At 46.2% G+C, this 25,293-nt stretch overlaps 1 protein-coding gene across 3 annotated transcripts in view; it reads right to left on the bottom strand.

The window, feature by feature from the left end:
- Positions 1-25,293, bottom strand: part of LOC146363584 (zinc fingers and homeoboxes protein 2-like) — a 128,291-nt gene that overhangs the window by 62,234 nt on the left and 40,764 nt on the right. The window contains exon 1 of one of the 3 annotated variants that reach the window (XM_084919794.1): positions 4,064-8,094. The exons of the other annotated variants lie outside the window; for them this stretch is intronic. The gene's annotated coding sequence lies outside the window, so the exon portion shown is untranslated. Of the gene's footprint in view, positions 1-4,063; positions 8,095-25,293 lie in introns of those variants that run through there. 3 annotated transcript variants of the gene reach the window in all.

Raw genomic sequence — 25,293 nt, 5'->3', positions numbered from 1 at the left:
ACGAGAAGCTGAAGAACCAGAGGATGAAATAATGACACTGGAAAACGAGTGGAGGGAAGAAGAGCAGGGAAAGGAAAACATGGAAAACTAATGAAGCAGAAGAAAAAGAAGAAGGAGGCGAAGACGTGAAGAAAGCAAAAATGACAGGAAACGGAAGAATAAAAATAAAAAAGGGAGAGACGGGGAAGGAGAACTGCAGATAAACGACAAGGAGAGGAAGAAGGGAAAAGTGAGAAGAGCAGGAAAAGGAAAATGCTGTTGATGAGGAAGGAGAGAAATGACAAGAGCTGGTTAAAGGAAGAAGGACGAAAAAAGAGAAGGTGGACGTGAAGATGAAGATGAGGAAGAAAGAAGAGGAATGTGGAAAAGGAGGAAGGTGAGGATGACCAATAATATGAGAGAGAGGAAGAAAGGGAGGTTAGGAAAAGGAGAGAAATCCCCCCCTCCAACTTTCTCCACTTTCCTCCTCATCTCGTCTCCTCACTTTCCTCCCGCCTTTGTCTCATCATCTTCAGCCATTTACCTCCCTCCCCCCCTCCTCCCTCTTTGATTCGTTTTTCAAAAGCCTACCAAACTCCCGCGTCCTCCCGCAGCGTCTGTTTGTTTGTACATCAATAATTTCTGGTGACAAACGGCGGCCTTTTCATCGCTCACATGCCAACCTGAAGCCTGACACACTCACTTTCTTATTTCTCTTCATTTTCACGTCTCCCTTCCTTTCCCTTTGTGGAGCGAGCGGTCGCGTCGACAGGTAGATGTCAGGCTTTCTTTTTCTGTTGTCTGTCGAGACAAATATTCCTCCTCCTCTTCCTCCTCCTCACAAAAAAATATCAGACAAAGAATAATAAAAAATTAAATAAATAAAAAAATACCTGGACTGCTTCGTGGAAAATTAAAGCAGTAACTTTTTTTAAATTAAAAATAAAATGTTGGTTTGCCAAAAGCTGAAGATGCTGTAGCTTTCTTTGGACGTCAGCGGGAACACACTGTCCAAGGACAAAAGCAAAGTGTGTGCAGTGTGTCTGTGGCTGCTTTGGTGTCACTATGGCTGAACGCAGCGCCAGCACAAACGCTAACTAAAGGAGCCTCGAGTCACGACTGGCCCGTCCATCAGCCCCGACCTCCTCGCTCACTACAGGCTTTCATCTCTGAATTCATTCTGACTGTTAGTGGTCGAGTCCCCGGACTTCGGGTTATATCTGACCCTAACGCTACCCCTACCTGACAGCGAACGGTGTTTTAACCACATCATCTCTGGGACCACCATCGTTGTAGGTCCACAAAGTTCACGTTTACCCAGTTTGGTGCAGATTCTGACCCCTCACCCCCTTCCAAAGGTCACGGCTGAAGGTGATCCCCCGACTTTGGGAGAGCACGTTTCATCGGAGTCTGCGTCCTGTCAAAGGGGGCGTGTCTAAACGGCCTTCATTTCATTTACTTTCAGACCTCACTCTCACTGGTGTAGCGACCGGTTAGCGACAGTCTGGTAACCATCAGTCGTTAGGAATAAATGATTATTAACTGACTGGTCGCATGCATTACCCAATCAGTTGGTGATTGGTTGATTGTTGTTGTCAGGTAAAAATGGTTGCAAGCACGTACACAAAGCTCGATCAAGGACCAAGGTCGCCCCCGACGTGTTTGCAAACGCTCTGAAACAGCTTGTTAACCGATAGCGAAACCGTGAAGAGTGCAACACGCAGTGGAGTCTGTTTGCGTTGCTCAACAGCACAGCTCAGTGTTAGCTAGTTGACTCAAGTCTGCAGTCCCGAGGATTTTTTTTTTTGCTTGTTTGTTTGTTTTTACCAGAGACAGCCAGCAACCATTTCCCAACTGGTTGGGGACATTTTTCCCTAGCAACCCATCTCCATGCCTGTGTGACTGAGGATTGGATTTAATTTGGTAAAATATAACGATGTACATGCTTTAAGAGGTTGCGCAGACTAAATCCTGTGCAGTGATTAAATATATATCAGTCATATCACACTACATTCATATAGTTGAGTTCAACCTTAAAACATCCTCTAAACGTTCATCTCTTCCACACCTTTAGTGGAAGTTTGTGAAATTTTCCCATGCAGCCCTACGGAGAGTTTATGCTACTTTGCTAACCTTAGCTTGCTTGCTAAGTGTATTGGGAAAACTTTATGAAATATTAAACAGGTAATTCAAAGGGAATTAAACTTTATCGTAAAAGCACTAGAAACAAATGTTTACTAATTATTACTAATTGTATACTTTATGTTTTTAATTAGTCTATAAACAAAATAATAGTTTATATCAGAGCCGCTAGTAGCCCAGACACTTTAGCATTTTTTGGCTAAGTTTGGTCCATTTTCGGCATCGTCTACCTGGCATACGTCTGTGACCATCAGGGACTCTCAATTAGGGCTGGGCGATATGGCCTAAAACCCATATCGCGGTATAATTTGAAGCATATACGGTAACGATGTACATCACGATATATTCTTTTCTTCTGTATAACATATTTTACACACTATAAGGCGCACTTAAAATCCTTTCATTTTCTCAAAAATCGACAGTGTGCTTTATGTTTGAATTCTGGTTGTGCTCACTGACCTCGAACCGATTATATGTGATACACAGTGCGCAGAAACCTGTCAAAACTGTTTTGGTACGACTTCGCTAAGCTATGAAGGCACACCGCTTGATGGATTGTTGGAGCATTACGGCTGCCGTAGTCAGGAGCCTCGCAGAGTAATCTGGGTCCTAAACTCCGTTAACTTCAGGTCCCAAAGTCAAACGAACACTGTGGCATCACTGAGAGTTAAAAACTGTCTAAATTCTTTCATCTTTAATAAAATGATCAGTGTTGCTGCTTTACCAGGTGTGACAATTAAGTTTAACATCCAGGCATCCATGAAAAGAGGATTTATTAAATTCAACGGAGTTAGAAGTTAGCAGGAAGTTAGCTCGCTAGTTTCCACCTAAACATGATATAGCATGTTCTGACTGAGAGATGTCTTAAAACTTCAAACGTACAGCTCTGCTATCACTTCCAACATAAATGAAGACAGAAAACTAAACAGCAGTGACGTTTGTAGGGTTACTGAAGTTGGACTAGCTTGTACATAATGATGTGCTACGCGATCGCTAGCAAAACAGCTACATTAGCATAACATTAGCACAGTGAAGCTGGAGGATGAACGCTCGACAAAAGTTAACGTGAGGGTTCCTGATGGTTAGAGACAAATGCAATCGCATGGCAGGATGCTGTAAACGGACCAAACTTCAGTCAGGAGAACAACTGAGATAATCCATCCACAATACGAGGTTAGTCATTAATCTACTGCAACAACATGGGAATAGAGCAGCTGTGAGAGAATTCAGCATTAATGAATCAATGGTAGGGAAGTGGAGGAAGCGCAGGTTTTGGCTTTCCCCATATTCCAAAAGTGCTCCGTCTCTTTGCCATTACTGCCGCCCGGCATAATTTGCAGATGATGTTGTTTGCAGCCGCTGCGATGCTTTCAACCAAAACAGGCGCAGCTGGATGACACCATCAACATGCGCTATTGCGGTAGAGCGGTATAGTCAAAATCTCTACCGTTGGACAGTTTATCCCTCATCCTCCATCTGCTCTCTGCTAACGTATTTATATTAGTCTAACCACAGCTCTGTAGCTAGCTGCCAGGCTAACTAACAACTCTCCTAACCCTCTGAACCGCTCTTCTACAACCAACCTGATAACAGTTTTTTTAAACAATATTGAAGTCATGATATCTCATCTTTAGGTGAATACTAGCAAGCTAACTGCTTTCACAGATGTTACTGTGACATCCGGGAGGACAGCCACACCGGTGCTGAGAAAATACGAATACTTCTTTGATTTTGGAAGAAACGTTTGGACCAGGAAATGGTTAATCAGACACAATCAGACCTAAAACGTGGACACAGTCCATCTTGCATATACAGTCTATGCTTTCATGCCACGTGTTTGCTGGGAAGCTGGCAGCGCTGCAAATCTCGGTTTAAAAGTGCCCATACACAGCACGGCTTTAGTTGCACCGCAGATCAAATCATATTAAAAATAGCTCTGTACCTCTGAGGTTACACGCAGTAAATACATCAGCTGAGAGTCTGAAGATGTTTCAGGTGACGTGTTTCTCGTGTGGCTGCAGTGCGAGCGACTGCGGACGCACCAGCGTGCCGTTTTGTGGACCCGACGCGAATGCACGTCCCTCCCAGCTGTAATGGTAAAGAAAACAAGTGACATCCATTCAACCTCACCCCCACCAAATATCTGACACACATGCACACACAGATTCGGCAGCCAACCAGAGAAAATAGTTTGGCTGCACATCCTGTACTGCTTGTTTAAGCTCCACACTGAGAAACACCAAACTCCCTCTCTCTCTCTCTCCGTTTCTTTGTCTCACTGTCTCTTTTTCACCCTATTTTGTTCTCTTTGTCCTTCTTTCTTTCACACACTTTACTTTCTCTCTCACACACACACGCACACACATGCACGCACGCACACACACACACACACACACAGCTCTCCATGTGGACAAAGCCTTCATTCAGAGGAGGTTTTGGTCAAGCGGCTCGGCCTGCTGGTGAAACTGAGGAGCTGATCCAGATCTGACCGACTGATTACAACATTTTCAGGATTTGTTTTGGGTTGTTTTTTAAGCATGGCCTAAATCAGGTGTTAAGCTGGCTGACTGGTTTTTCCGTGTTTGGCTGACTTGTTTTAAAACTGTTTTTTTGGTCATGATGTTTGAGGGATTCTTCTTTTGACATTTAAATTGCAGATTTAAGGTAAGAATGGGCGGAGTCACTGATCTAATTAACGGTTCCACACATGACTGAACCAAGGTTTAGGTCACCGCTCTCCCACCTGATAATCCTGTTTTCTAAGTCGGTTAAACGTTATCTTCCTCGTCACCCGATCTGTGTTGACAGATTTTCAGTTTGGCAGATGTATATTTTGAAAATCTTTATCTGTATGAATAGTTTGTTTTTCTTTTTCTTTTACTAAAAACAAACTACTCTCTGACTGAAAGCCATCTTTTTGCCGATGTCATATTCAGAAAAGCGTTGGTTTATAACAACGAGCACCAAACCCCAGACAGTTCACACATATTGCCAATTTCCAACCTTTATCCCCATTTTGGCTTTTATAAAGCCAATAAAAGATTAAAATGACAGTTTTCTGGCTTTAAACTGTTTCTAGGCAGAGTTTTCAAACACACGTGGATGATTTGTTGAGTTTACTGACTGATTTCAAAACCATCAGTGGATTTTCTCCGGTAAGAAGATTGGCGGGCAGATATTAGCGTTTGCTTTTTTAACTTTATCTGCCTGCTTCTTTCACTGCATGGCTGGCTGATTTCTCTGCTGGTTCCTCGTTTCTTTTCCACTTTTTCCAGTCCTTTCATTTTTGGTTTGGCTGACTTTGATGTCTGACTGGTTTATAAGATTTCACGGCGGCTCGTCTCCGTCTGGCAGACCAATATTCAGACTGATGTAGCTAATTGTTAGAATAAAACGGCTTCTTTTGTGCCTTGTTTACCATCCCGGTGAGCGGTTTGAGGCCTGACCGAGTCTTCAGATGACTGACAACGCGCTGCTGGATTTACACACCTCTGGTACGGAGCAGCGGACTCTCTCGCCCATCGAAGGCATTCTGGGGTCTGGCTTCAGGCTGGGCTCCACTGATGTCCCAATTTTAGACTTGTTATTAAAGCTGACCAGCCCCTCAGCTGTGCACCTCCACTTCTGTAAACTCGGTGGCCTCTTAGGTTCCTGCCAAAAACTCATCCGATGGTATCGGTTCCAAACTATTGCAGATTATTTCATTCTATCAGCTAAATTCTCTAATAAGCTGACATACTGGTCTGTCCTTTTTATGGCAGCGCAGTGGTGCATGGACTGACAACCAGCAGGTTAACCTGTCTGTAGGTGCGCGTGTGGATGGGCGTCTGTCTCTCGGGGTTAGCCGTGCGATGGCCTGGCGACCTGCCCGGCATCTAACCCGCCGCTCGTCCTATGGCAGCTGGGACGGGCTCCAGACGCCCTGAATGGATGCATTTGTTTTATTTTAATTAGATCTGACCTCACTTGCTTTTAATTTGTCATTAATAAAGCACCTCTGGAATTTGTTGTCAAAGGCGATCAGGACATTTTTGTTCATGTTTATTGTGTTGAGCTCCAGTCTGGGGTTATTTTGGGTTTCCCGGGTTTTCAGCTTTAGTGACTGATGATGTTTTTGATTGTCGTGTTTATTTTCCCAACTTTTCTCCTCTCTGATAACCGGAGCTCAGGTTCGACCGGCTGTTTTTCCGCTCTGGTTTCAATCTAACTCTGAGCCACCCGAATCGGACAAACCAGTCATAAGCGTGTTGACGGTTTCTGGAGGTTCCTGTCTGTGACAGACTGCTCCTCGATCTTACCGCCTGGTTCGTGTGTCTGTGATTAAAGTTGAGGGAACTATATGACGCTCGCTGTCGGACTGATAACTGATGCAAGCCGTGGGTAAGTGCGTGCACGCGCGTACGTACAGCTTCGCAGCATGATGCAATCATCGGTGTGTGTGTGTCTATAGATCGTTTTCACGCATACATACAGCAGCGTGTGTGTCTGTGTGCATGTGTGTGTGCGTGTGCAGTATGATGCAATAATCATGCAGAGCAGCCAGCAGAAATCAGCTACGTACTCCAATAAACAGATATCCTGGCACGGGGGATGTGTGTGTGTGGGAGAGGGAGTACTGTACTACTGCAAATGTGTGTACTGTTGGTGCGTGAGCGAGTGTGTAAACAAGTGCGAAAGACAAAGACAGTGTGTGTGACTGAGTACTATTACACATGCAAAAAGGAAAGATTTGTAGCAGGAGGCTTGTTAGAGCAGCAGGGGAGACGAATGCATGTATTTGTATGCATGTGTGTGCGCGCACGTGTGTGTGCACGTGAGTGTGTGTGCGTCGACCAGCTGGTGTTCCACATGTGGACATGTCCTACAGAGCCAGGGACTCCAGCAGAGAGACCAACTCCTACAGTGGATCTATGCCCAGGGAGCGTGTGTGTATGTTGGCAATGTGTACGTGTGTGTGTGAGTTTGTAACGGGCCTGCCAGTTGGTGGGTGTGTTATGAATGTGTTAAGTACGTATGAGTCAGTGTCTTTGTATATGTGTTTTTTCATCCACTCACTATCAATGCAGTGAATCAGAGTTGGAGTAGAATTAACTGTGGACACGAATCAGCGTCGATACCGTAAACTGAAGTTATCAATAACATCCATGTTCAGGATAGTCTCAGTGTTGGGGGTCAGTCCAACAATAAACCGTCACAGCGCGATTTAATATCAGCACGAAGAATGCAAACGGAGGCCTGCAGTCACAGCGAGGACCCTGTGCAGCAGGTAAACAGGATCAGCAGCCAGAGCCTGACTCCAGCAGCCCACACAGTCAGTATCAGTGTAATCACAATATGATATACAATCAATAAGAGAAGTAAATATGTGTGACTGTGTTAATATGGCCACATATAGAGTGAGTCACAGACACTGTGTGCAGGGTTAGTGCCAATATTAACGTCCACTGGAGACAGCACATCGTGAACATTTAACTTTCCGTCAGTAACATGAAGGTGACTGTGACGAGTGTGAATACTGCGGACACTCCTGCACTGCACTGCATCTGGTGCTGTAGTACTGCAGTACTTCATGCATGAACCAGAGTATTTGTTGTGTAGTATCTGTTATCACGGAGCTGTGGCGCCAACCAATATGCTGCTTAATATTGGCTGCTTGCAAGGTCGGATATTTACCGTGTGTGTGTGTGTGTGTGTGTGTCTAGAGGCAGTGCAGTGGAGGGAAGCTAATCCAGTAAAGTAACAGAGAACTGACAGAGTCAGAGGTCATTATCATTCACACACCGCCGACCAACACACACTCACACACAATCCATGCACAATGCTTAATCTGCAACACATCCCCCCCCCACACACACACTCACACGCACATATCAGATTCTGTTACACTGACACAAACACAAACACACACTTTTGTCTTGCTATTCATGTTGCCGTTTCTTTTCTTGTTGCTTCTTTCTTTCTCGTTTACACACATGTGAGGCATAAAAAAACACTTGTTCGCCAATTCTACCCCCACCCCTCCCACCCCCGCCCATCTCAACCAAACCAAACCTACAACAACCCACCCACAAACTCAACCACACACACACACACCAGATGGGTCTTAATCTCCTGTTGCCATAAACAAACACAAACCATTCGAAGAAGCAGACAGAGAGACCACTGTGTGTCGGTGTAACTTCTTGTTGTCTAACATCCTGTTAATTCCTGCAACGCCGTCAAACAAAAGTCCTCTGAGTCCCACGCACGCACAAACACACGCACACACAAACACACACACACACGCACAGGCGCTGGCCTTAGACAGAGACGAGCAGAAAACAAGCTAATGCAGCACAGATGTAGGCTTGATTGCAGGCCTTTGGGTTCCACGCAGCGCTGTATTTGCGCTGTAGTAAATATCAGATATCTGTCAGTGTGGTCATTCTCCTCCAAACACAAAGCAGGCTGGAAAAACCTCACAGGTTCCTCAGTCGGGACCGATTCAAGCTTTTGAGTCACACTTTCTGGAAACCACTTGTTGCCCTGGTAGCTGTTAGCTCAGTCCAACAGTTCAGTTTCAGCAACTGCAGCAAAAGGCTGAACTGGCTCTAAAACCCAGAGACCTGACGCTCCAGCCCTCGCCAACGTAGCATCTGCTCGGTTAGCGTTTGTAACTCGGCGGCTTCTTCAGCTGCTGTTTCTGAAACATTAAACATCCCAGAGACAACAGCCAAGATCATCGGGCTTTTATGTTCATGCACGCCTCCAAGATAATAAACCCTTCCTGCCAGCCTTGAAGATTCAGAGTCACACATGAATAACTTTTGTCCAACCTTTAACAAGTATCAAATGTAAACTGTCTGAAATGGTCTTTTGTTCTTTTAAATAAGTGAACAAAAACAGATCAGCTTCATCGAGCAACCACCTCCCCTGTGATGTGGCGTCCACCTCTGAGGCGATGGTTCTTCCTCCGTGGGTTTTAGCGGTCCAGGTTGGGGAGGACATCTTCTCCTTCACGCTCACCTCTCTCTTCACTGAGCATGAAGGAGAAGCTGTTGATCTGGTGGTTGATTTATGTTCCTGGCATCATCTATGGCCATGAGCTGTGGGCAGCGATCAGAAGAATATGGTCAGGGATAAAAACGACAGTAATGAGCTTCCTCCAGAGGTCATGATCAACGTTGCTTTCTAGCTGACAACTGTGTAGTTGAACTCACTGATGCTGATGTCAGTGGTATATCCTAGAGGTTTTCTCATTGACCACTCGCCTCAGAGTTTACATTTATTGAATTGGGACCGCCCACTTTGCATCACTAATGGTTATTTCTTCTGTTGTTGCTAACTGGTTGAATTCCATTGATATTTAACAGTCTTGAGCAGACAGGTCCATGCTGGTCGCGTCTTCTTTTTTGAAACACAAACACGGTAAAACTGCTGATCATCCACATTGAAAGGAGGCACCCTGGGCATGTCCAACAGGAGGACACCCTGAGGTACCCATGCTGGAGAGGTGGCTTGGGAACACCTTGGTCCCCCTGGAAGAGCTTGAGGAGGTGCAGAGACAGAGGGAGGTCTGCTGCCACTGCAACCCTGACCGGGTTAATCAGTTGAGAAAGGAGGGAGTCGGATCAGTTTGGAGGTTTCTGAGCGTACGGTCTGGTACCATCCAAAATTTCATGTTGGCTGTTAAGAAAACCCCGAACTGAGGGGCAGCCAATCAGATGAAAGCTAAAGCTAAAGCAGAGGCTGCCGCGACCAACCTGGACCAGCGTTACCAAAGGTTACCGAACAGGTCGAGTGCACCCATCGACCCAGGAGCAGCCTCTTTATGAAAGACACGCACCCCGCTCGGCTGCGAGTCTTCACGCACCCCGCTCGGCTGCGAGCCTTCACGCACCCCACTCGGCTGCGAGTCTTCACGCACCCCGCTCGGCTGCGAGCCTTCACGCACCCCGCTCGGCTGCGAGTCTTCACGCACCCCGGGGGAAGAATGATTTGGAAAGAATCAAGATGTTACAGAGAAAAACAAGCTCTGGCCTCTCAGAGAAGATTAACAAGTGTAATGCTGCACAGATGTAGGCTCGGTACAACTCCCACTCTCCGCTCTGCTGAGGAAGCTGCTCAGCAAATGTAGCAGCATGTACGTAACATACATACAAACACCGACCTGCGAACCCATTTGCACAACCAGCACGCTGCAGCACCGCACATTAGCACATGTCACCAAATCTGCTCGCCTCCACTTCTGCTACTGATTTACTACATTTCCCAGAAACCTTTCATCAAACACAGAGATGACGTGCATGAACTCCAGCTGAGGGTACAATATAACCTCACGCTGAAGCCATCATTCAAACATTCAAGACTTCAAATGGGTACTACAATACCCATGAACCTCAGCGACCACTGAAATAGAGACAAAGTCAAAATCATAAAAGATCAGTTCCTGTGGTCAAAAATTCAAACAGATATCCTTTACTTCAGCAAACCAACTCTTCAAATCTCAAACTACAGCATGACGACGATCTGCACGTCAGCTCATGAATAACTCCCACAGAGAAGTGGCTTCATCACAACCTCATCCTTCAAATAAGGTCAGAAATTAGTCTGAAAAAGTTTTTGCATGTTAAATGTAATATTTATGCAAAGCCCTTACCTGAATAAAGTCACCTAAATGAGATGAACCTAAAGTGTTGAAAGAGCAGTGCAGCTGCAGTCTTTAACCTTTTAAGCGTGCACGCTCCGATTTGTGCAACTACTTTTAAAGCCCGGTAGAACTGCAAACACATAAGCTAGCACAATATTGTTTTTGCATATGAAACCGGAGGAGTTATTTACATAACATGCACTGAGCTTGGCCCGGGTCGCGGTTTCCTTTCACAAATAGCTTTTTGCAAAAATCGCGTACTGTGCACAATAATATTTATTTTAGTTTTTCCTGCAGTTTATAGAAATGAGTGCATCTCAAAAATGAAACTATGAAGACACTCCAAATAAATTTGCTGTGGTTGGAAACTGTTGTGTGCAAATTTTTTGCATTTACAGTTTTGAGGGATAAACCTCTGAAATTTCTGTAACTAGAAATATAAAAAAACAAAAACTAATTTTACATTTTTTTGAAGTTTATTGTCCTTTTTGCCATTTATGTAGTTACTATAGACTTAATGCATACATGTTAACAAAATTTGGGACATAACGGTTGTATTGAAATTTGAAATGCTCCCAAAACAACGGCATGTAAAAAATATAAAGATAAGCTCTGGAGGACTTGGTTCTATGGTGGACTTTAACTTTAGAGGAAAGGGGACACTGCTGTTTCCTGACTGGCTAGCTTGATTAGAAAGTTACATCCATAAAATATATGAAAGCGTCACACAGACAAAAACACTTGAATTTACCGAATTTAATTGACCTAAACCTGTTACACCAAGTAACGGTCTGATGTGACGGGTCGGCGTGCAGAATAAGCAGTGATAAGAAGACGCCGTAATGATGTAAGTTAAATCTAGCACTGGTATTCTGCAGTGGATGGGAAGCCTCATTCAGCTGTAAGACATAAAAATGTACCCAACATAACAACTCGCGCTGCAGCGGGCTGTAAACACGTGGACGTTTAACACAGGAGTCTATGGGGGCCGACTCACTTAGATAGACTGCCTCGAGTGGACCCGAGAGGAACTGCAGTTTTATATATTGTGCACGTTTTCCACAGCAGAGACTGCTCAGCATGTGCAGCTCAGTGGAAAAAAAGGGTTGTGCAACAGCGTTCAGGAAAACAAACAGTGGGTCCACAGCCTTCTGTTTCTGCTGTTTTGACCCTCGAGGAGGATTTTTGTGGAAAATTTATGCAGCACTAATGCAAAAGAGACTCTCAGAAATCAAGCTCACAAAGGGGGGAATGAACGAGGGTAATACTGTACAGATGGAGCCACGGTCCAAGTCCCACTTCTCCGAGCTCTCTACGCTGATATTGTTTCATGCTCCGGCGGAAAAACCGAGCGATCAGAGGGGAGTCGAATTCGGTGTCAACACAAACAAGCTCCAATCTTCACATGATTACACGAAAGAAAAAACTGCAGTGCAAAGCGCGCTGAAGTGGCGTCAAGAACACACCACACTCATCAGCAGCAGCAGGCAAAAATAGTTTGAGGAGAACTCCACGAGCGCCGAGCCGCTCTGACACGAGACGCATTTCGCTTTCTGTCTCTTTCCTCTCCGTTACACCGCCTCCGTCATCGGGGAATTGTTTGGAGAAATCCTGCACTACAAATGAATTGTTGATATTTTTTATTTGTTAAATCAGAGCATCTCTCTCCATCCATCACCAACCTCTCTTTGCCCTTATCCCCGCCCCGTCTCCAGTCCCGCAGCGGGACCCCTCCGGATTCAAAAAGCCCAATTTAAACGTTTTAAAAAGAGCTGTTTTTAAACACTACTCGGAGCGAAAACACAGAAAGACAAAAGCACAAACGTGGTGTCAACAGATGACAGGGTGAGCTGTGCGGGAGTGGTCTGACTTCCCACGTTTGTCTTGTATCACGACTCACAAACAGGAGGAAGCACATTTCACACAGAAACTGCGAAGCTCATTTGGAGCCGAATCTTCATCGTTTCTGATCAGCAGGCCAACTGGACACGACCGGGCTGGTCCCCGTAACTAACAGTGGCCCAAACCAGCCAATTACAGCGTAAGGCATGAGGAGGACGAGGCGACCGTCTTACAGTCGGGTTTGTGAAGCTTCAAACTGGTGACACACTCACTTCATCGCAGCGTGTTGATGTGAATATTTTCCATTTTTTTGTTCTTTTGGTAACAAACTTTCTCTCTTTGTTTTTATTTAATTTAATCATTAATTATTATTTATCTCGGCTCTCTTCTTCCAGTCTCGGTGGCCCCGCCCCTCCCTGAGCCTGGTTCTGCTGGAGGTTTCTTCCTGTTAAAAGGGAGTTTTTCCTTCCCACTGTCGCCAAAGTGCTTGCTCACAGGGAGTCGTCTTATTGTTGGGGTTTCTTTGTATCATTGTGGAGTCTTTACCTTACAATATAAAGCTCCTTCAGGGAACTGTTGCTATGAGAAGTTATCTACACAGAGAAACCTCTTTAAGTAACCAGGGCAGTCGCCCCCTGCTGGTCATCAGAAAAGACGCAGGCTTCACTTTCCTCAGTTTTCACAACTTTAACATCTATAACAGTCGTACAGCAGGAGCGTTTTTATTCCTGGAAATGAGGGTTAACAAAGTTTGAGTCCTCTTATGTTTGAGGAGCACAGTTTCTTGTCTTTACATCATCATATATGTTTTTTTTAAAAAAAAGGAGAAAGTGCTCGTGCCTCAGAGTTTATAGAGACGTTGAGTCCTGACAGTGTTTGTTTAACCTCCAGGCGATCCTTTCAAGGCTCGTGTAAGGCATTCGGTTTCCACAAAAGAAGAAATTCCTGAAGTTTGTAAATTCACCCGTAAAGCTGTGAGAAAATCTATCAAACAGACATGAATTATTCAGCGATCAGAGTGTGCTTCTTCTTTAAATGTGTTCTCACACACACACACACAAAAAGCATCAGTGCTTCTTCCCCCTTTATGGCTCACTCGTGGCCCTGGTGACGAAGGCAGAGGGTTAACACTCGGGCCCAAAACGTCGCACACATCCTTTGTCACCCACCCATCTATTCTAAAGATATCTCTCCTGCAGTTGTTATGAAAATTGTGAAACCATAAATGGACAGAATCAGAAGGAACACACACACACACACACACACACACACACACACACACACACACACACACCAGGAAATTAAATATTTGGGAACAAAAAGCCCATCTGTGTTCACCAAAGCAGGTAGTAAGCAGATTGTGCTTCTGGATTAATCAGAGTGGACATAAAGAGAGGAGCAGCGTGCAGCTACACGGTGAAAATCAGACGACGAGAATATGTTCGAGTGCGTTAATCTTAAACCCGTAAACCCGGACGTCGGGGATGTATTAGAAGCAGCTGTAGGTGTGAAAGCTGCCGCGCCGCCTCAGCCTGAAAGAGCAGGAGCGCTCGGCTCGGCGTGCAGGTTGGGGAATCCTCCATAATGTTTACCGAGTTTACCGACTTGGCTGACGGCTGTGTTTTCTTATCCTCTAACAGAGAGGGTGATTTGACTGATGCTCGTAACAGATTGCATCACAGCAGGAGACGAACTAAAACGGTTTACGCACCGCAGCTCTCCCTAAACTGTCTAACAGTGGCAGCGCTCCACCTTGTAAATTTGGAATAGCAATTTTAGAAATTTCCCAGCAGTCTATCTCCAATTGGCCTTCACTGGGAGTGCTGTTTGATATCAGTGAAGTATCGCAGCTTTGACTGAGGACCACCTCTGAGGAGCAGAAATGTGATCTCAGCTTTGTGAAACCAAACACTCGCTGCCGTTTTCAAGAAAACACCTGAGCGCATTAAAAGCTTTCATTCATCACCTGCTCGGTGAGCCGAGGTTTCCCTCCCCTCGTTCAGACGTGGCTGCTGCAGCCGCTAACACCCTTCACGCACGTCACAAACGTGAATGCAGATACGTGACCCGCCGAGGCGTTCCTGCAAACTCAAATTAACACGCGCCGCAAAAAATATGCTGATGTCTCGCCAAAAGAGGCAAGAGCCAAGCTCAAGCTCGCACCTTCTCATGTGATAACAACAGTACATCACTGCTGGTAAGCTAACAACCTGCTGATCACAACTTCCGATGGTGTCACTGGAGCGAGGGGGGGTGAAACTTTTACAGGCTGACTTTGGCTTTCACACTCGGGCTTCTCCTGTCAGCAGCCACGAGGAGCTAACGAAGGAGCTCGCTCATCGGGGCGTACGTCACTTTGTACGATTCTGTCATGGCGGTCAGCATTCAGGCGCGTTTCAGCTCGCAGAGGCGGAGCCTGGATATAAGCCTGCGGCACGAGTCTGAAGCAACAAGGAGCCATCAATCCGTTTCACGGTGATTAGCAACAGTTTCATTTGCTAAAGGGGGTCTTTGACAAATCAGCACAAAGGATGGAGAAAGTGCCAATTATCCCAAAACTGTTACCAATGAGTGACATCACGGTCAGTCCCACTCACTCCATCACGGGCGCTACAAAGGGCGGAGGCGCTTCCAGCTCTGAAAAGCGAAGCCGCCATGCCTTAAATCTACCAGCAGGGGGCGACTGTTCAGGAACGTCATTCTGTAAATCTTTATTTTAAGAACGAGACAACTTCCCAAAAGTCAGACCTCACCTGGAGGCTCCTCCTCGGCCCCTTTTTACCATAGCAGGTGAATAAATGACAAAATAAATGTCGCGCTTGACTCAACAGAACAGTGATGACCAGTGTTGGTCAAGTTACTTGAAAAAAGTAATCAGTAACTAATTACTGATTACTTCCCCAAAAAGTAATCCTGTTACTTTACTGATTACTTATTTTCAAAAGTAATTAATTACTTAGTTACTTAGTTACTTTTTAAAAACACGATTTACAACCTGAATAGGTGATAAAGTGATAGATCTTTCAACCCAATTCTACTTTTTCTGCATAATCCATCATACAAAATGTAATCAAATGGAAAAGTCTCTTTTTTTTAAACTTGTTTTATCCGTTTTAATCTTTTAACTTTATGCATCAAGCAAAAATTTTATTATATGCAACATTCTCTGACTGGAAGAAATTTGTTTAACATTTAAACCTATTTTCTGCACATTCGAGCACATAAAATAAAATAATTTTTTTTGTGTGTGTTTACACTCAGTCTTTCAAATAGATGCAAGTAAAACACAGCAGAAAATGAATAAAATCAAAGACTAGCGGTCCTTTTGCTCTATTTTCACCTGCAAAGCAGGAGTGGGGTAGGCGGAGGTTTACCCTGGTGCAGGTGTGCCGCGGCGGTCAGTGGAAGAATCTGTGAGTTTCCCATCACGTTGTAGCTACTTGGTGCTTGCTTGGAAGTTTAGGGGTTTTTTTGCTGTAAAGAGAAGTTTTCTTCCCACGCACAACGGCCACTAATGTTTTTGTCACTTTTTATGGAATCAAACTCAAAGTAAGGTCAGTACTTCCACGCTTTAAACGCTGCACGCTCATACTCTCTCCCGCACTCGATATATGATCCATTGTTGATCTGCACACAGCTGTTGTCACGAACGTCGCACTTGCTTACGTCACTGTCATGAGACATTCTGGCAAAAAATCACGGTTTTAGTAACGCAGTAACGCAGCGTTCCTACGGGAAAGTAACGGTAATCTAATTACCGTTTTTGCAATAGTAATCCCTTACTTTACTCGTTACTTGAAAAAAGTAATCTGATTACAGTAACGCGTTACTGCCCATCTCTGGTGATGACTGACATCACAGATCCTGGGAGTGATGGGCGGTTTTGAGACCAGGCTGATCGCCCCCTGCTGGCCGTTACAGTGCAGCATGTCCTCATCCTTCAACTCCAACTGAGTTTGCGTGGAGCACTCACAGTTTAACGTCTGCAGATACGCTGATCTTGCATCCTGTTGTTTCACTGGGCACGTACGGCGAGGGGGAGGTGACGAGTGGACACGGGCGGCTCATCCAACCACAGGACATTTCCTCTTGTTAAACTTATTCTGCGTTTCTTCTTCCACTTCCAAAATTCACTGTGCAAATTTTCAGAAACGATGTTCCAGTTTCTACCAGAATTTCTCGTGAACTCCGACAGACGCATTTAAAAATGGAGTGCTTCGTTGATCGTTAGCAGGATGGCTAAACGCGGGTCGCTCGGGTGCTTCCTTCTCCTGCAATTAACTTGTTTCCCATCTTCAATTTGAACACAGTGAGCACATTTTCTTCATGCGTAATTGGATTAGTTACCTTTAAAATCTCCATTTCTACTGTCACTTGAGCTTTTAAAAATGTGTAAAATGTGCACTTTCCTGACACCTCCCATGAAAATAAATAAATTAAAAAAATGAAAAAGAAAATCAATTTTGAGATTTTTTGTTGTTTTTGAGGAATACCTCTTGAGTGGCACTTAACAAAATTGAACAAATGTGTTGCGGATGGATGGATGGATGGGTGGGGGTGTGATTTGGGGGAAGCTGTGAGGCAGATCTACCTTCCAGACTAAAACAGTCTAACACTCATTACTCTGAAAAACACTTGACTTCATCATGGCCTCAATTATGTGCTGCTGGATAAACTCCAACGTTACTGAGCTGCTGCGTCCGATGGGGGTGTGGGTGTGTTCAAAAATAATACAAAAAGCATCCAGAAACTGTGGCAGGAAGCAGAGCGGGAGTCTCTGTGGATGAAACCGTGGCTCTTTGCGTTTCCAGGAGCGCCTCAGAGGCGATCGATGCGTCAGTGACAAAGCGCTCGGCGTACGCGTCGGCCCTTGTGGGCTGTTCGACTTCACCGACGCCCGATCGCCCAGGGCTGGTGACAAAAAGCAAAGTTGCTGTTAGCGTTTCCATCTACCTGTGAAGCATGCTGGGAGAAATTAAGCCTCGCTGACCGTTTTTTCCTACAATCGCTGTTTTCACATTAAAACAAAATCACATCGGACAGATGGAGACGCTGGAGCAGCTGGTGAAAGACGAGATGTTCCCAGGAAAAACTCCCAGCAGAAGCCTTCATGATTGCTTTGCTTCCCGTTTTGGCTTCCAGCGGCTCCCCCCACCCCCAACATCAACACCAACACCTGTCGAGGAACAGACTGCAGCGATCAACTCGGGTTTACCCTCCAGGAACTGCAGCCCCCTTCATTTCTGTAGAAGCAGCTCCAGAGCTTTCCGAAGGTCTTCCAAAGCTGTTCTTTGGACATTGGCTGCTTTTTTCCACACTGTCCAGTCCTTGTACTTCAGTGCTGACCTATGAACCCTGCAAGCATTAAAAAGCACATGCAAGTTTGCACAGTTCTTATTTTCTTGCTTCAGCTGAGCCTCAGGAGGTCGTCTACCAACCGGAAGGTTGGTGGTCCAAACTCCGAAGTGTCACAGACTCGATGGGCAAAATGCTAAACAAGTTTCCCCCGATGCATCCATCAGTGTGTGTTTGCTGAGGTATATTCACAGCTGGATTTTTTTAATATTCATATCACTGCATTAAGAATATTTACTCGCAGCTCTAGAGATACGACTAAAAACATTTTAATAACTCCCCAAACTGAACCTCAGGACGTCTGAAGCCCCGAAGAGACCCGGGGAAGGACGACCGCGTGTCTGTCCGTGTTTGTGGTTAATGATGAGGTGGCGGTCTCCGCACAGGAGGGAGACTCAGCGTCTGTGTAACCAGTGACAGGCGAGCGCATCCTGCCAACGGTAAACAAGTTAATGTTTCTGTGTTTCTGCGTTAACCAGCCTAGTTTCCAACCCCGCCTCTGGCTGGTTAAAATTTTATGAAATGATACATTAAAGACACAAAACTGCAATAAATACACAATAAAACAATCCAGGCCGGGCATTTATACAGCCACTTTATTAGGTACACCTGTCCAACCGCTCATTACCACAAATATCTAATTGTCCAATCACATGGCAGCAACCTAGAGCTGCTGAAGCTCATGAAAATGATCTAAACCCTTTAATAACTTTAGAATATCTGTCACCAATAAAGGAACGAGTGTATGTAGGTATGACAAGCACGAACAAATCGACGTGTTCGGTCATTAAAAACATTCAGTTGAACTTTTTCTTCATGCACACTTGCAGAAATCCAGGATGCAGAAAACAATCTGCAGAAGAAGAACAGAGGAGGGGGGAGGGGTTGGATGTGATTTCAGATGACACATTTCTCAACTCTGAACACCCACAACCACAAAACATTTCACAGCAGAGTGAGGGAGACGAGCGAGAGAGGAAAAACAACCTAAAAGTTCCCAACGTAACACCGAGACCTCAGAGGAAGCGCAGAAATCGCACGAGCGCCGAGCTAAACAAGTGAATCATCGGCGAGTGAAACGTCTCTGATACGAGCCGCTCGGCGCAGGTGTGTTGGTGGAGAAACGCACAAAAACAAACATATAGGAGAGCGAATAAACGGAGCGTTTTGGCGATGGCGGCGGCTCGGTGAGAGAGGCGAGCAGCAATCTGCCCGGCCACACTGGCTGCCCACACACACCTCCTCCACAGGTGTGTGTGGACTTTTTAGGGTGAGTCACTCTCTCCCACGTAGTCGATACCTCCAGCAGCGGTTGCGGAGATCCCATCAGCCCGCGCGCTCTACCTGCACCGCTCCTCACGCTCCCCCCCCCTCTGCAGCAAACGCCGCCGCCGCCGCCACCATGCAGACTGGCGTGCAGCATTTGGAGGTAACAGATGGCGATTTTATGAACAACAGTATGATCAGAGAGTGACACAACATTAGGGCATCGCATTAATCATGCAGCCTTTGTTTTCCACAATTAATAAACAGACATACCAGGAACGTTCAAACATTTAGACGCCGCTGAACTGATGATGTGCTGTTAAATATTTTGATCCTTCGCATAATTAAGACTAATGATCTCGCCGACGATCGGCATCAGAACAGCGCCGAGCAATAACCGCGCAGCCATACGTACATCTCAGCGGTGATAAAGGCCCTTCGTTATGAAATTATACAGTGGCTTTTTTAATGAGGTTTCAGCGCCGGAGGGTCACGAAAACAAGCGAGCAAAGTCTCGGCGCCAGTAAGACGAGGAGGAGAAGCCCCCGCCGGATTATCAGGTGCAGAGCCGCCTCTGCAACCCCAGTGCCGTGCCGTTTGGTGGATGCTTTCATTCGAGCTGCTTCACGCCACCTTGGATGCAAATATTTTTAGCCGGGATGACCCGTGCGCAAACTGCACCCGTCACCCCGCCAGTGTTAGCACGGTGCTCCAACCCCCGAGCTTCACACAGCCCATTCAACAAAGCAGAAGGGGCCGTGAAAACAAACCTTCCCGAGCACCCGGTGGGGCTGGCAGCGGCCCGCAGGCTGGCTGCGGCCCAGCAAAGCGCTGAAAAAAGCCTGACTGGACAGCAGCCAAGCGCTGGTGAAATTCTGGCTTCAGTTGGTCAGGTTTTCTGCACTAGCAGCTCCTCAGACTGGTGACTGTGATTTGGTGCTGGAGCAGAAATATCTTATGCATATGGAAATGGTGAAAGTTGCTGAGGGCTTCAGAGATGCATATGTTGGAAAAGTCTGAATATTTTAAACGGCGCTGCTGCTGCAGAGAGTGCTCGGGTTTCATGCGATACGCCAGCCTCCGGAACTGCTGCGAGTCTGGCGGGCGTGAACGTCAGCGACGGTGCTGCTCTGTGCACACCGGTGATGTTCAGGCACCACCAGGTGAGCCTAAACGAAGCCGAGGCAGCCGTACCAAACCACGCAGTTCCCCTGATGACCGCTGGAGGCTCCGGCAGCGAGTCGGTGCCCACAGTAAGCTGCTGAGGTCGCTGTGATCGACAGGTGACCCCGAGCTGCAACGGGCCTGTGGGCCTCTGGTTTGAGTGCGCTAGTTCGCTTCCTCCTTACAGCATCAGGCGATGTGTGATGTCACCACAGAGCGAATCACCTCGCACTGATCTGCACGGTTCTGACTTCAGCAGGGTCAGTGTTCGGGTTTGGTCCGAGCCATATTTTAGGAACCCGGCGGTCAGATTCAAACCCTCACTGCCGTGAGGCGACGGTGCTGATGCGACCACGCCAAGAAACAGCTTCAACGTTCTCAGGTGACGGCGGATGGATTTGAAACTGAGTATGAACAAACGCCAACTCTCTGTGCACCAGTTCGTGATTGGTCAGAAGAGCTCGGACTACAGATGCACTCCAGGACACACGTGGCCTCCTGCAGAACTTTCAGATCTGTCGTCTCGAGGCAGAGAATGAAGTCCACTCGGCCTACAGAGCGCTCGGCGCAGATTCCCGCCGCACGTGCGCGTTTCAGAGTGACTGGATCACAGCTGCGTGCGGCCAGGCTCGCGGGGATGCTTTGACTTTAAGCAGCTCGGATTTTTAGGTTAGAATAACATAACCCTACATGCGCTGTAACTCAAACCTGTGTGCCGTTCCCACTCAAAGTGCTCCTTTTATGTCTTTATTTAAATATTTGTTGTCCCTCCTGACAGCAGTTTCTGCACTTCGTCACAATTCATGACGCCAGCGACTTCGGCCCTTTCAGAAACGAGCAGGAGGCGAGCGAGGCGCAGGCGACACCGGCGCATGGTTTTAATTCTGCTCGGAGACACAAAACTGTTTCCACTGTTTAACCTTTTTCATCTGTGAATTAAAAAAAAAGCAGATTTCTGGGAAATTGGAAAGTTGCTGCAGTGCATGCTGGGAGGTGTATATAAATAATATAACAGTGTGTCTAAATAAGTTAGTGTGACGAGTCCACTGGACGTTCAGTTGGCAGATCTGATGATTTTCATCAGCGATCATTTAAACCGAGCTGAAACAAAAACATGGAGTTAATAATGGAAGGAGACCGTACAGGACAAAGGACGGACGTGTAATCAGCCACAGACGAGCTGCTCTTTCACCGTTTTTACCCCAAGTGTGAGGACGACAATCTGTAAAAGTATAAATAGATCACATATCCTGATCGCACGGATTATGACTCAGGTGCTGGGACCTCACAGCGGGGATTTACTGGCTCATCTGCATTTTTGAAATAGTTTTGAGCTTGTTGATCATGTGACACATGGACACGGTTACCGAGCCGCCGGCAGCATCTGCAGGTTCGACCGGTCGTCACAGAGCGACGTCACTGAACTGAAAACGTGTCCTGGTGACCGCTCACCGCCAGGTCAAAACACGAGCCCAAGTAACGAAGCCGGTTACCCGCTTGAAGGTTTATCGATCGACCAATAAGTAATGGGAACACGTCCGCGGAGAGACGGCAGCGTTTCTGTGTGAAGACAGCGACCGTTCACAGCTGGATCGTTAGGACGCCACAGACTGACAGACGCCGTTCCTCCATTAAATGAACATTTACATGTGCAGATGATGGCTTCATCCTGTCATCGCGTTAACGGGCTGACGGCGAAGATTAATTATCAACACCCAATTCAAACGGGGTCATCGTTATCGTTTGCATAAGAAGACAAACGAGTTACTGATGCTCATCAGACCCTGCTGCCCGTGCTCAGAGGTGCTGGGGTCGGCGGCCGCGCCTTCAGACAGCTGATCTCAGGTTAGGTCTGCAGCACGAGTTGCCACGGCGATGCAGCCGGCTGGATGCGGCCAAACGGTTTGTCGTGCAGAGCTGCTCTTCAATTTCAGGTGCTGTCGGGATTGTCGTGGATATCTGGTTTGTGCCACGTGGAGTCCCTGGAGGCGGAGCCTGCCTCCAGGAACTGGACTTTCCCATCATCCTACTCGCTGAGCCTGAATCCGTGTCAGATTTGGACGCAGGCTTCCACAGCCACGCCCCTCGCACACATCACGACTTATCCTGTACCCCGGCGACACCTCTGAGAACCGCCCCGTAGACCCCGGCGTCCTCCATGACGGCTCCAGATGCGGTGCCCTGAACTCTACGCACAGCCTTGAGCTTTGTTGAAAACGTTCCCAAATACGTGCCGGCCCAAATTACACCACCGTGTGACGCAGCGGCGGGACCCTGCAGCAGCTCGGACTACAAAGAAGGTTAAAATGAGAGCGGCGAGGGCACCGGAGGCAGCGGACGCCGCCATGTTTAAACTGTTACAGCATGAACCTGCTGAACCGAGAGTACTGGTTCCAGCTGAGGAGGAGCCACTGCAGCACACACACACACACACACACACAGCTGATTGAAAAACCAGCCCGTCGTTCCCTTCGCCCATCCCGCCTGTATTTACGGCGTCTCCTCGCTCATCTCGCCGTCCCGCTGCTCTTTTCTCTCGTCCGCATGTATCAAATCTCCTTCCTCCTCATTTTGTTCTTCCTGCTCTCAAATATCATTTCTTCCCCCTCAAACCTTCTCCTCCTCACTTTTAGACTCCGGAGAGGCGATCCTGCAGAAAACAGGACCTCTGTTTTGAATTTGGGAAATTAAATGTCACATCTTTTCAAAGTGCCCCTCTGACTTTTTCTCTTTCAGTACAGAAAGGTGTCTCGGCCTTCTCATCCAAAAACACGTCCGCGCTCTCCAGGAGGTGCTCTCCAGTCCTTGTCCATTACTCGCCCCCTCCATCTCCTCTCTTCACCTCTTCCTTTTACACGCTCTGCATTATCGGCTGCCTTTACACCGTGATTTCCACACGCTGCTTTTAAATCAACACAGCAAATTAAAGCCTGTAAATTATACATGAGCAGAATAAGAAAGCGGGGAATTGATTAGTAAGTGATGCAGGAGAAGAAGAATAAACACGTTTTACAGTGAAATCTCCCGGCACGCAGTCAGACCTGCACAGGCTGCAGCGAGGACGAGTAAATGCCTCTCGAGGCCTTGAATTCAGCCAAAATGTGTTTATCGCCCTCCTCTTTCACTTTCTGAAGGACTGAAGGACACCGGAGGGACAATCAGAGCCCAGCGATGTGAGGCTGGGTTTGATTTCTCTTCCCGATGAGCGAGAGGTGACACCAGGAGACGATTTCTGTAAAGAAGCTTTAAAATGGGGCGAACACCGAGGACGACGAGCTGTTTCTCACACCGAGGTTGGTTTTTTTCCCAGTAAATCAAACTCGACTTTCACCTTTTGGTCATCTCTGAAATAGGATTACTTCTGCCGAGTCTTCCTGTATGGAGGACTGGAAACGCCACAAATGAAATGTAAGAAATACAAAATAAGAAAAGAGAGAAATGCAGAAACATCCGTGTAATTAAATCTAACAGGGACAGAGCACATTAACCCTTTAAAGCCACAATACAACCAAGTCTGCCACAGCTGATCTTTGTATTTTCACCTGCTGTGGTGCCATTTATGGGAGCATTTCACGTTTCTATACATCCACACAACCGTTATATCACAAACTTTAATGACATGCACGCATTACGTCCATAGTAACTACATAAAAAACAAAAAGTTCAACAAACTACAAAAAAATTGAAAATCAGTTTTTGTTTTTTTACACATATTTCTAGTTACAGAGATTTCAGAGGTTTACCCTGAAATTGTAAATGCAAAAAAGTTGCACACAACAGTTTCCAACCACAGCAAACTTATCTGGAGTGTCTTCATAGTTTCATTTTTCAGATGCACTCATTTCTGTAAACTGCAGAAAAACTAAAATATTATTTTGCACAGTTTCCAAAAAACAGCATTAAAATAAAATATTTCCAACAGTGCAGTTTGAGTTCAAAGCCTCTGAGAAACTGTACAGAAAGACACAAAGTCAAACATGACAACAGTAAACCTTTGAAAGACCCTGTAGGGGACAAAACTACATTTCCCACGAAAAGTGATGTCACTTCTGGTTTTCCGTGGTAATGGCGGACATGCAACACACGCTGACGTTTATTCCAATGTACGAAGTGCAGTGAACAGCTGATCGGATCGATAAAGTGCGTTTCTGGATTATAATGTTTTTGATGTTGCGATCACTTGCGCAAAAAGCAGTTTGTGGAAGGAAACCGCGACCTGAGCTGAATGCGTGTTATGCAAGCACAACTCTTCCAAAAACCCCTATTGCACTAGTTTATGTGGTTGCATTTCTACCGGGCTTTAAAAATAGTTACGTAAATCTTTTAAGATGGACTTAAAAGTTTAACCTCAGAGTTCGCCATTGTCCCCGGTAACATCAAACCCAATGCAGAGCGCTCAGTGAATTAATGCAACCGCAGGATTGATTTGCGATGTTTCAGGCTGCGACACGTTTTACTAAAGATCAACAGTTTCCCACAGAGAGCCGAGCAGCACGTCAGCTCCTGACACCAAAGTAAATGATCCACACGTTTGTCCATCCAGTGACAGAAAGATGACTTTAGACTTTATACATTAACTTTTTATAGGCGACGGTTTAGTTCGAGACCTAAAAGATGTTCAACTTACTGTTAATAGAAAACAGAGAACATCAGTGAACAGTTACATTTGAAAAGCTGGGATTAATCTGAGCTGTTCACAAAGAAGCAGCTGCTTATGCAACTTCAGCCCATTTGGGAGCAATAACACGTCTCCCAGGAAGCCGCAGTTCAAAGGGCCTGAAGGTAACTCCTGCAAACGTGCACATTTAACCAAACCTAGAGGATGAGCATGGAAACCAACAGGCAGCGTGCTGCAGTCGACCGAGTCGAATAAAAGTGAGAAATGATCTACGACTTATTTCTGTTAAAAGGACCAA

This window comes from Perissodus microlepis, chromosome 22, assembly GCF_051167445.1.
Source record: "Perissodus microlepis isolate ML-2025 ecotype Zambia chromosome 22, ASM5116744v1, whole genome shotgun sequence".
NCBI lineage: Eukaryota > Metazoa > Chordata > Actinopteri > Cichliformes > Cichlidae > Perissodus > Perissodus microlepis.
The sequence above is the reverse complement of the archived record's forward strand: the minus strand, read 5'-3'. Positions and strand labels throughout refer to the sequence as shown.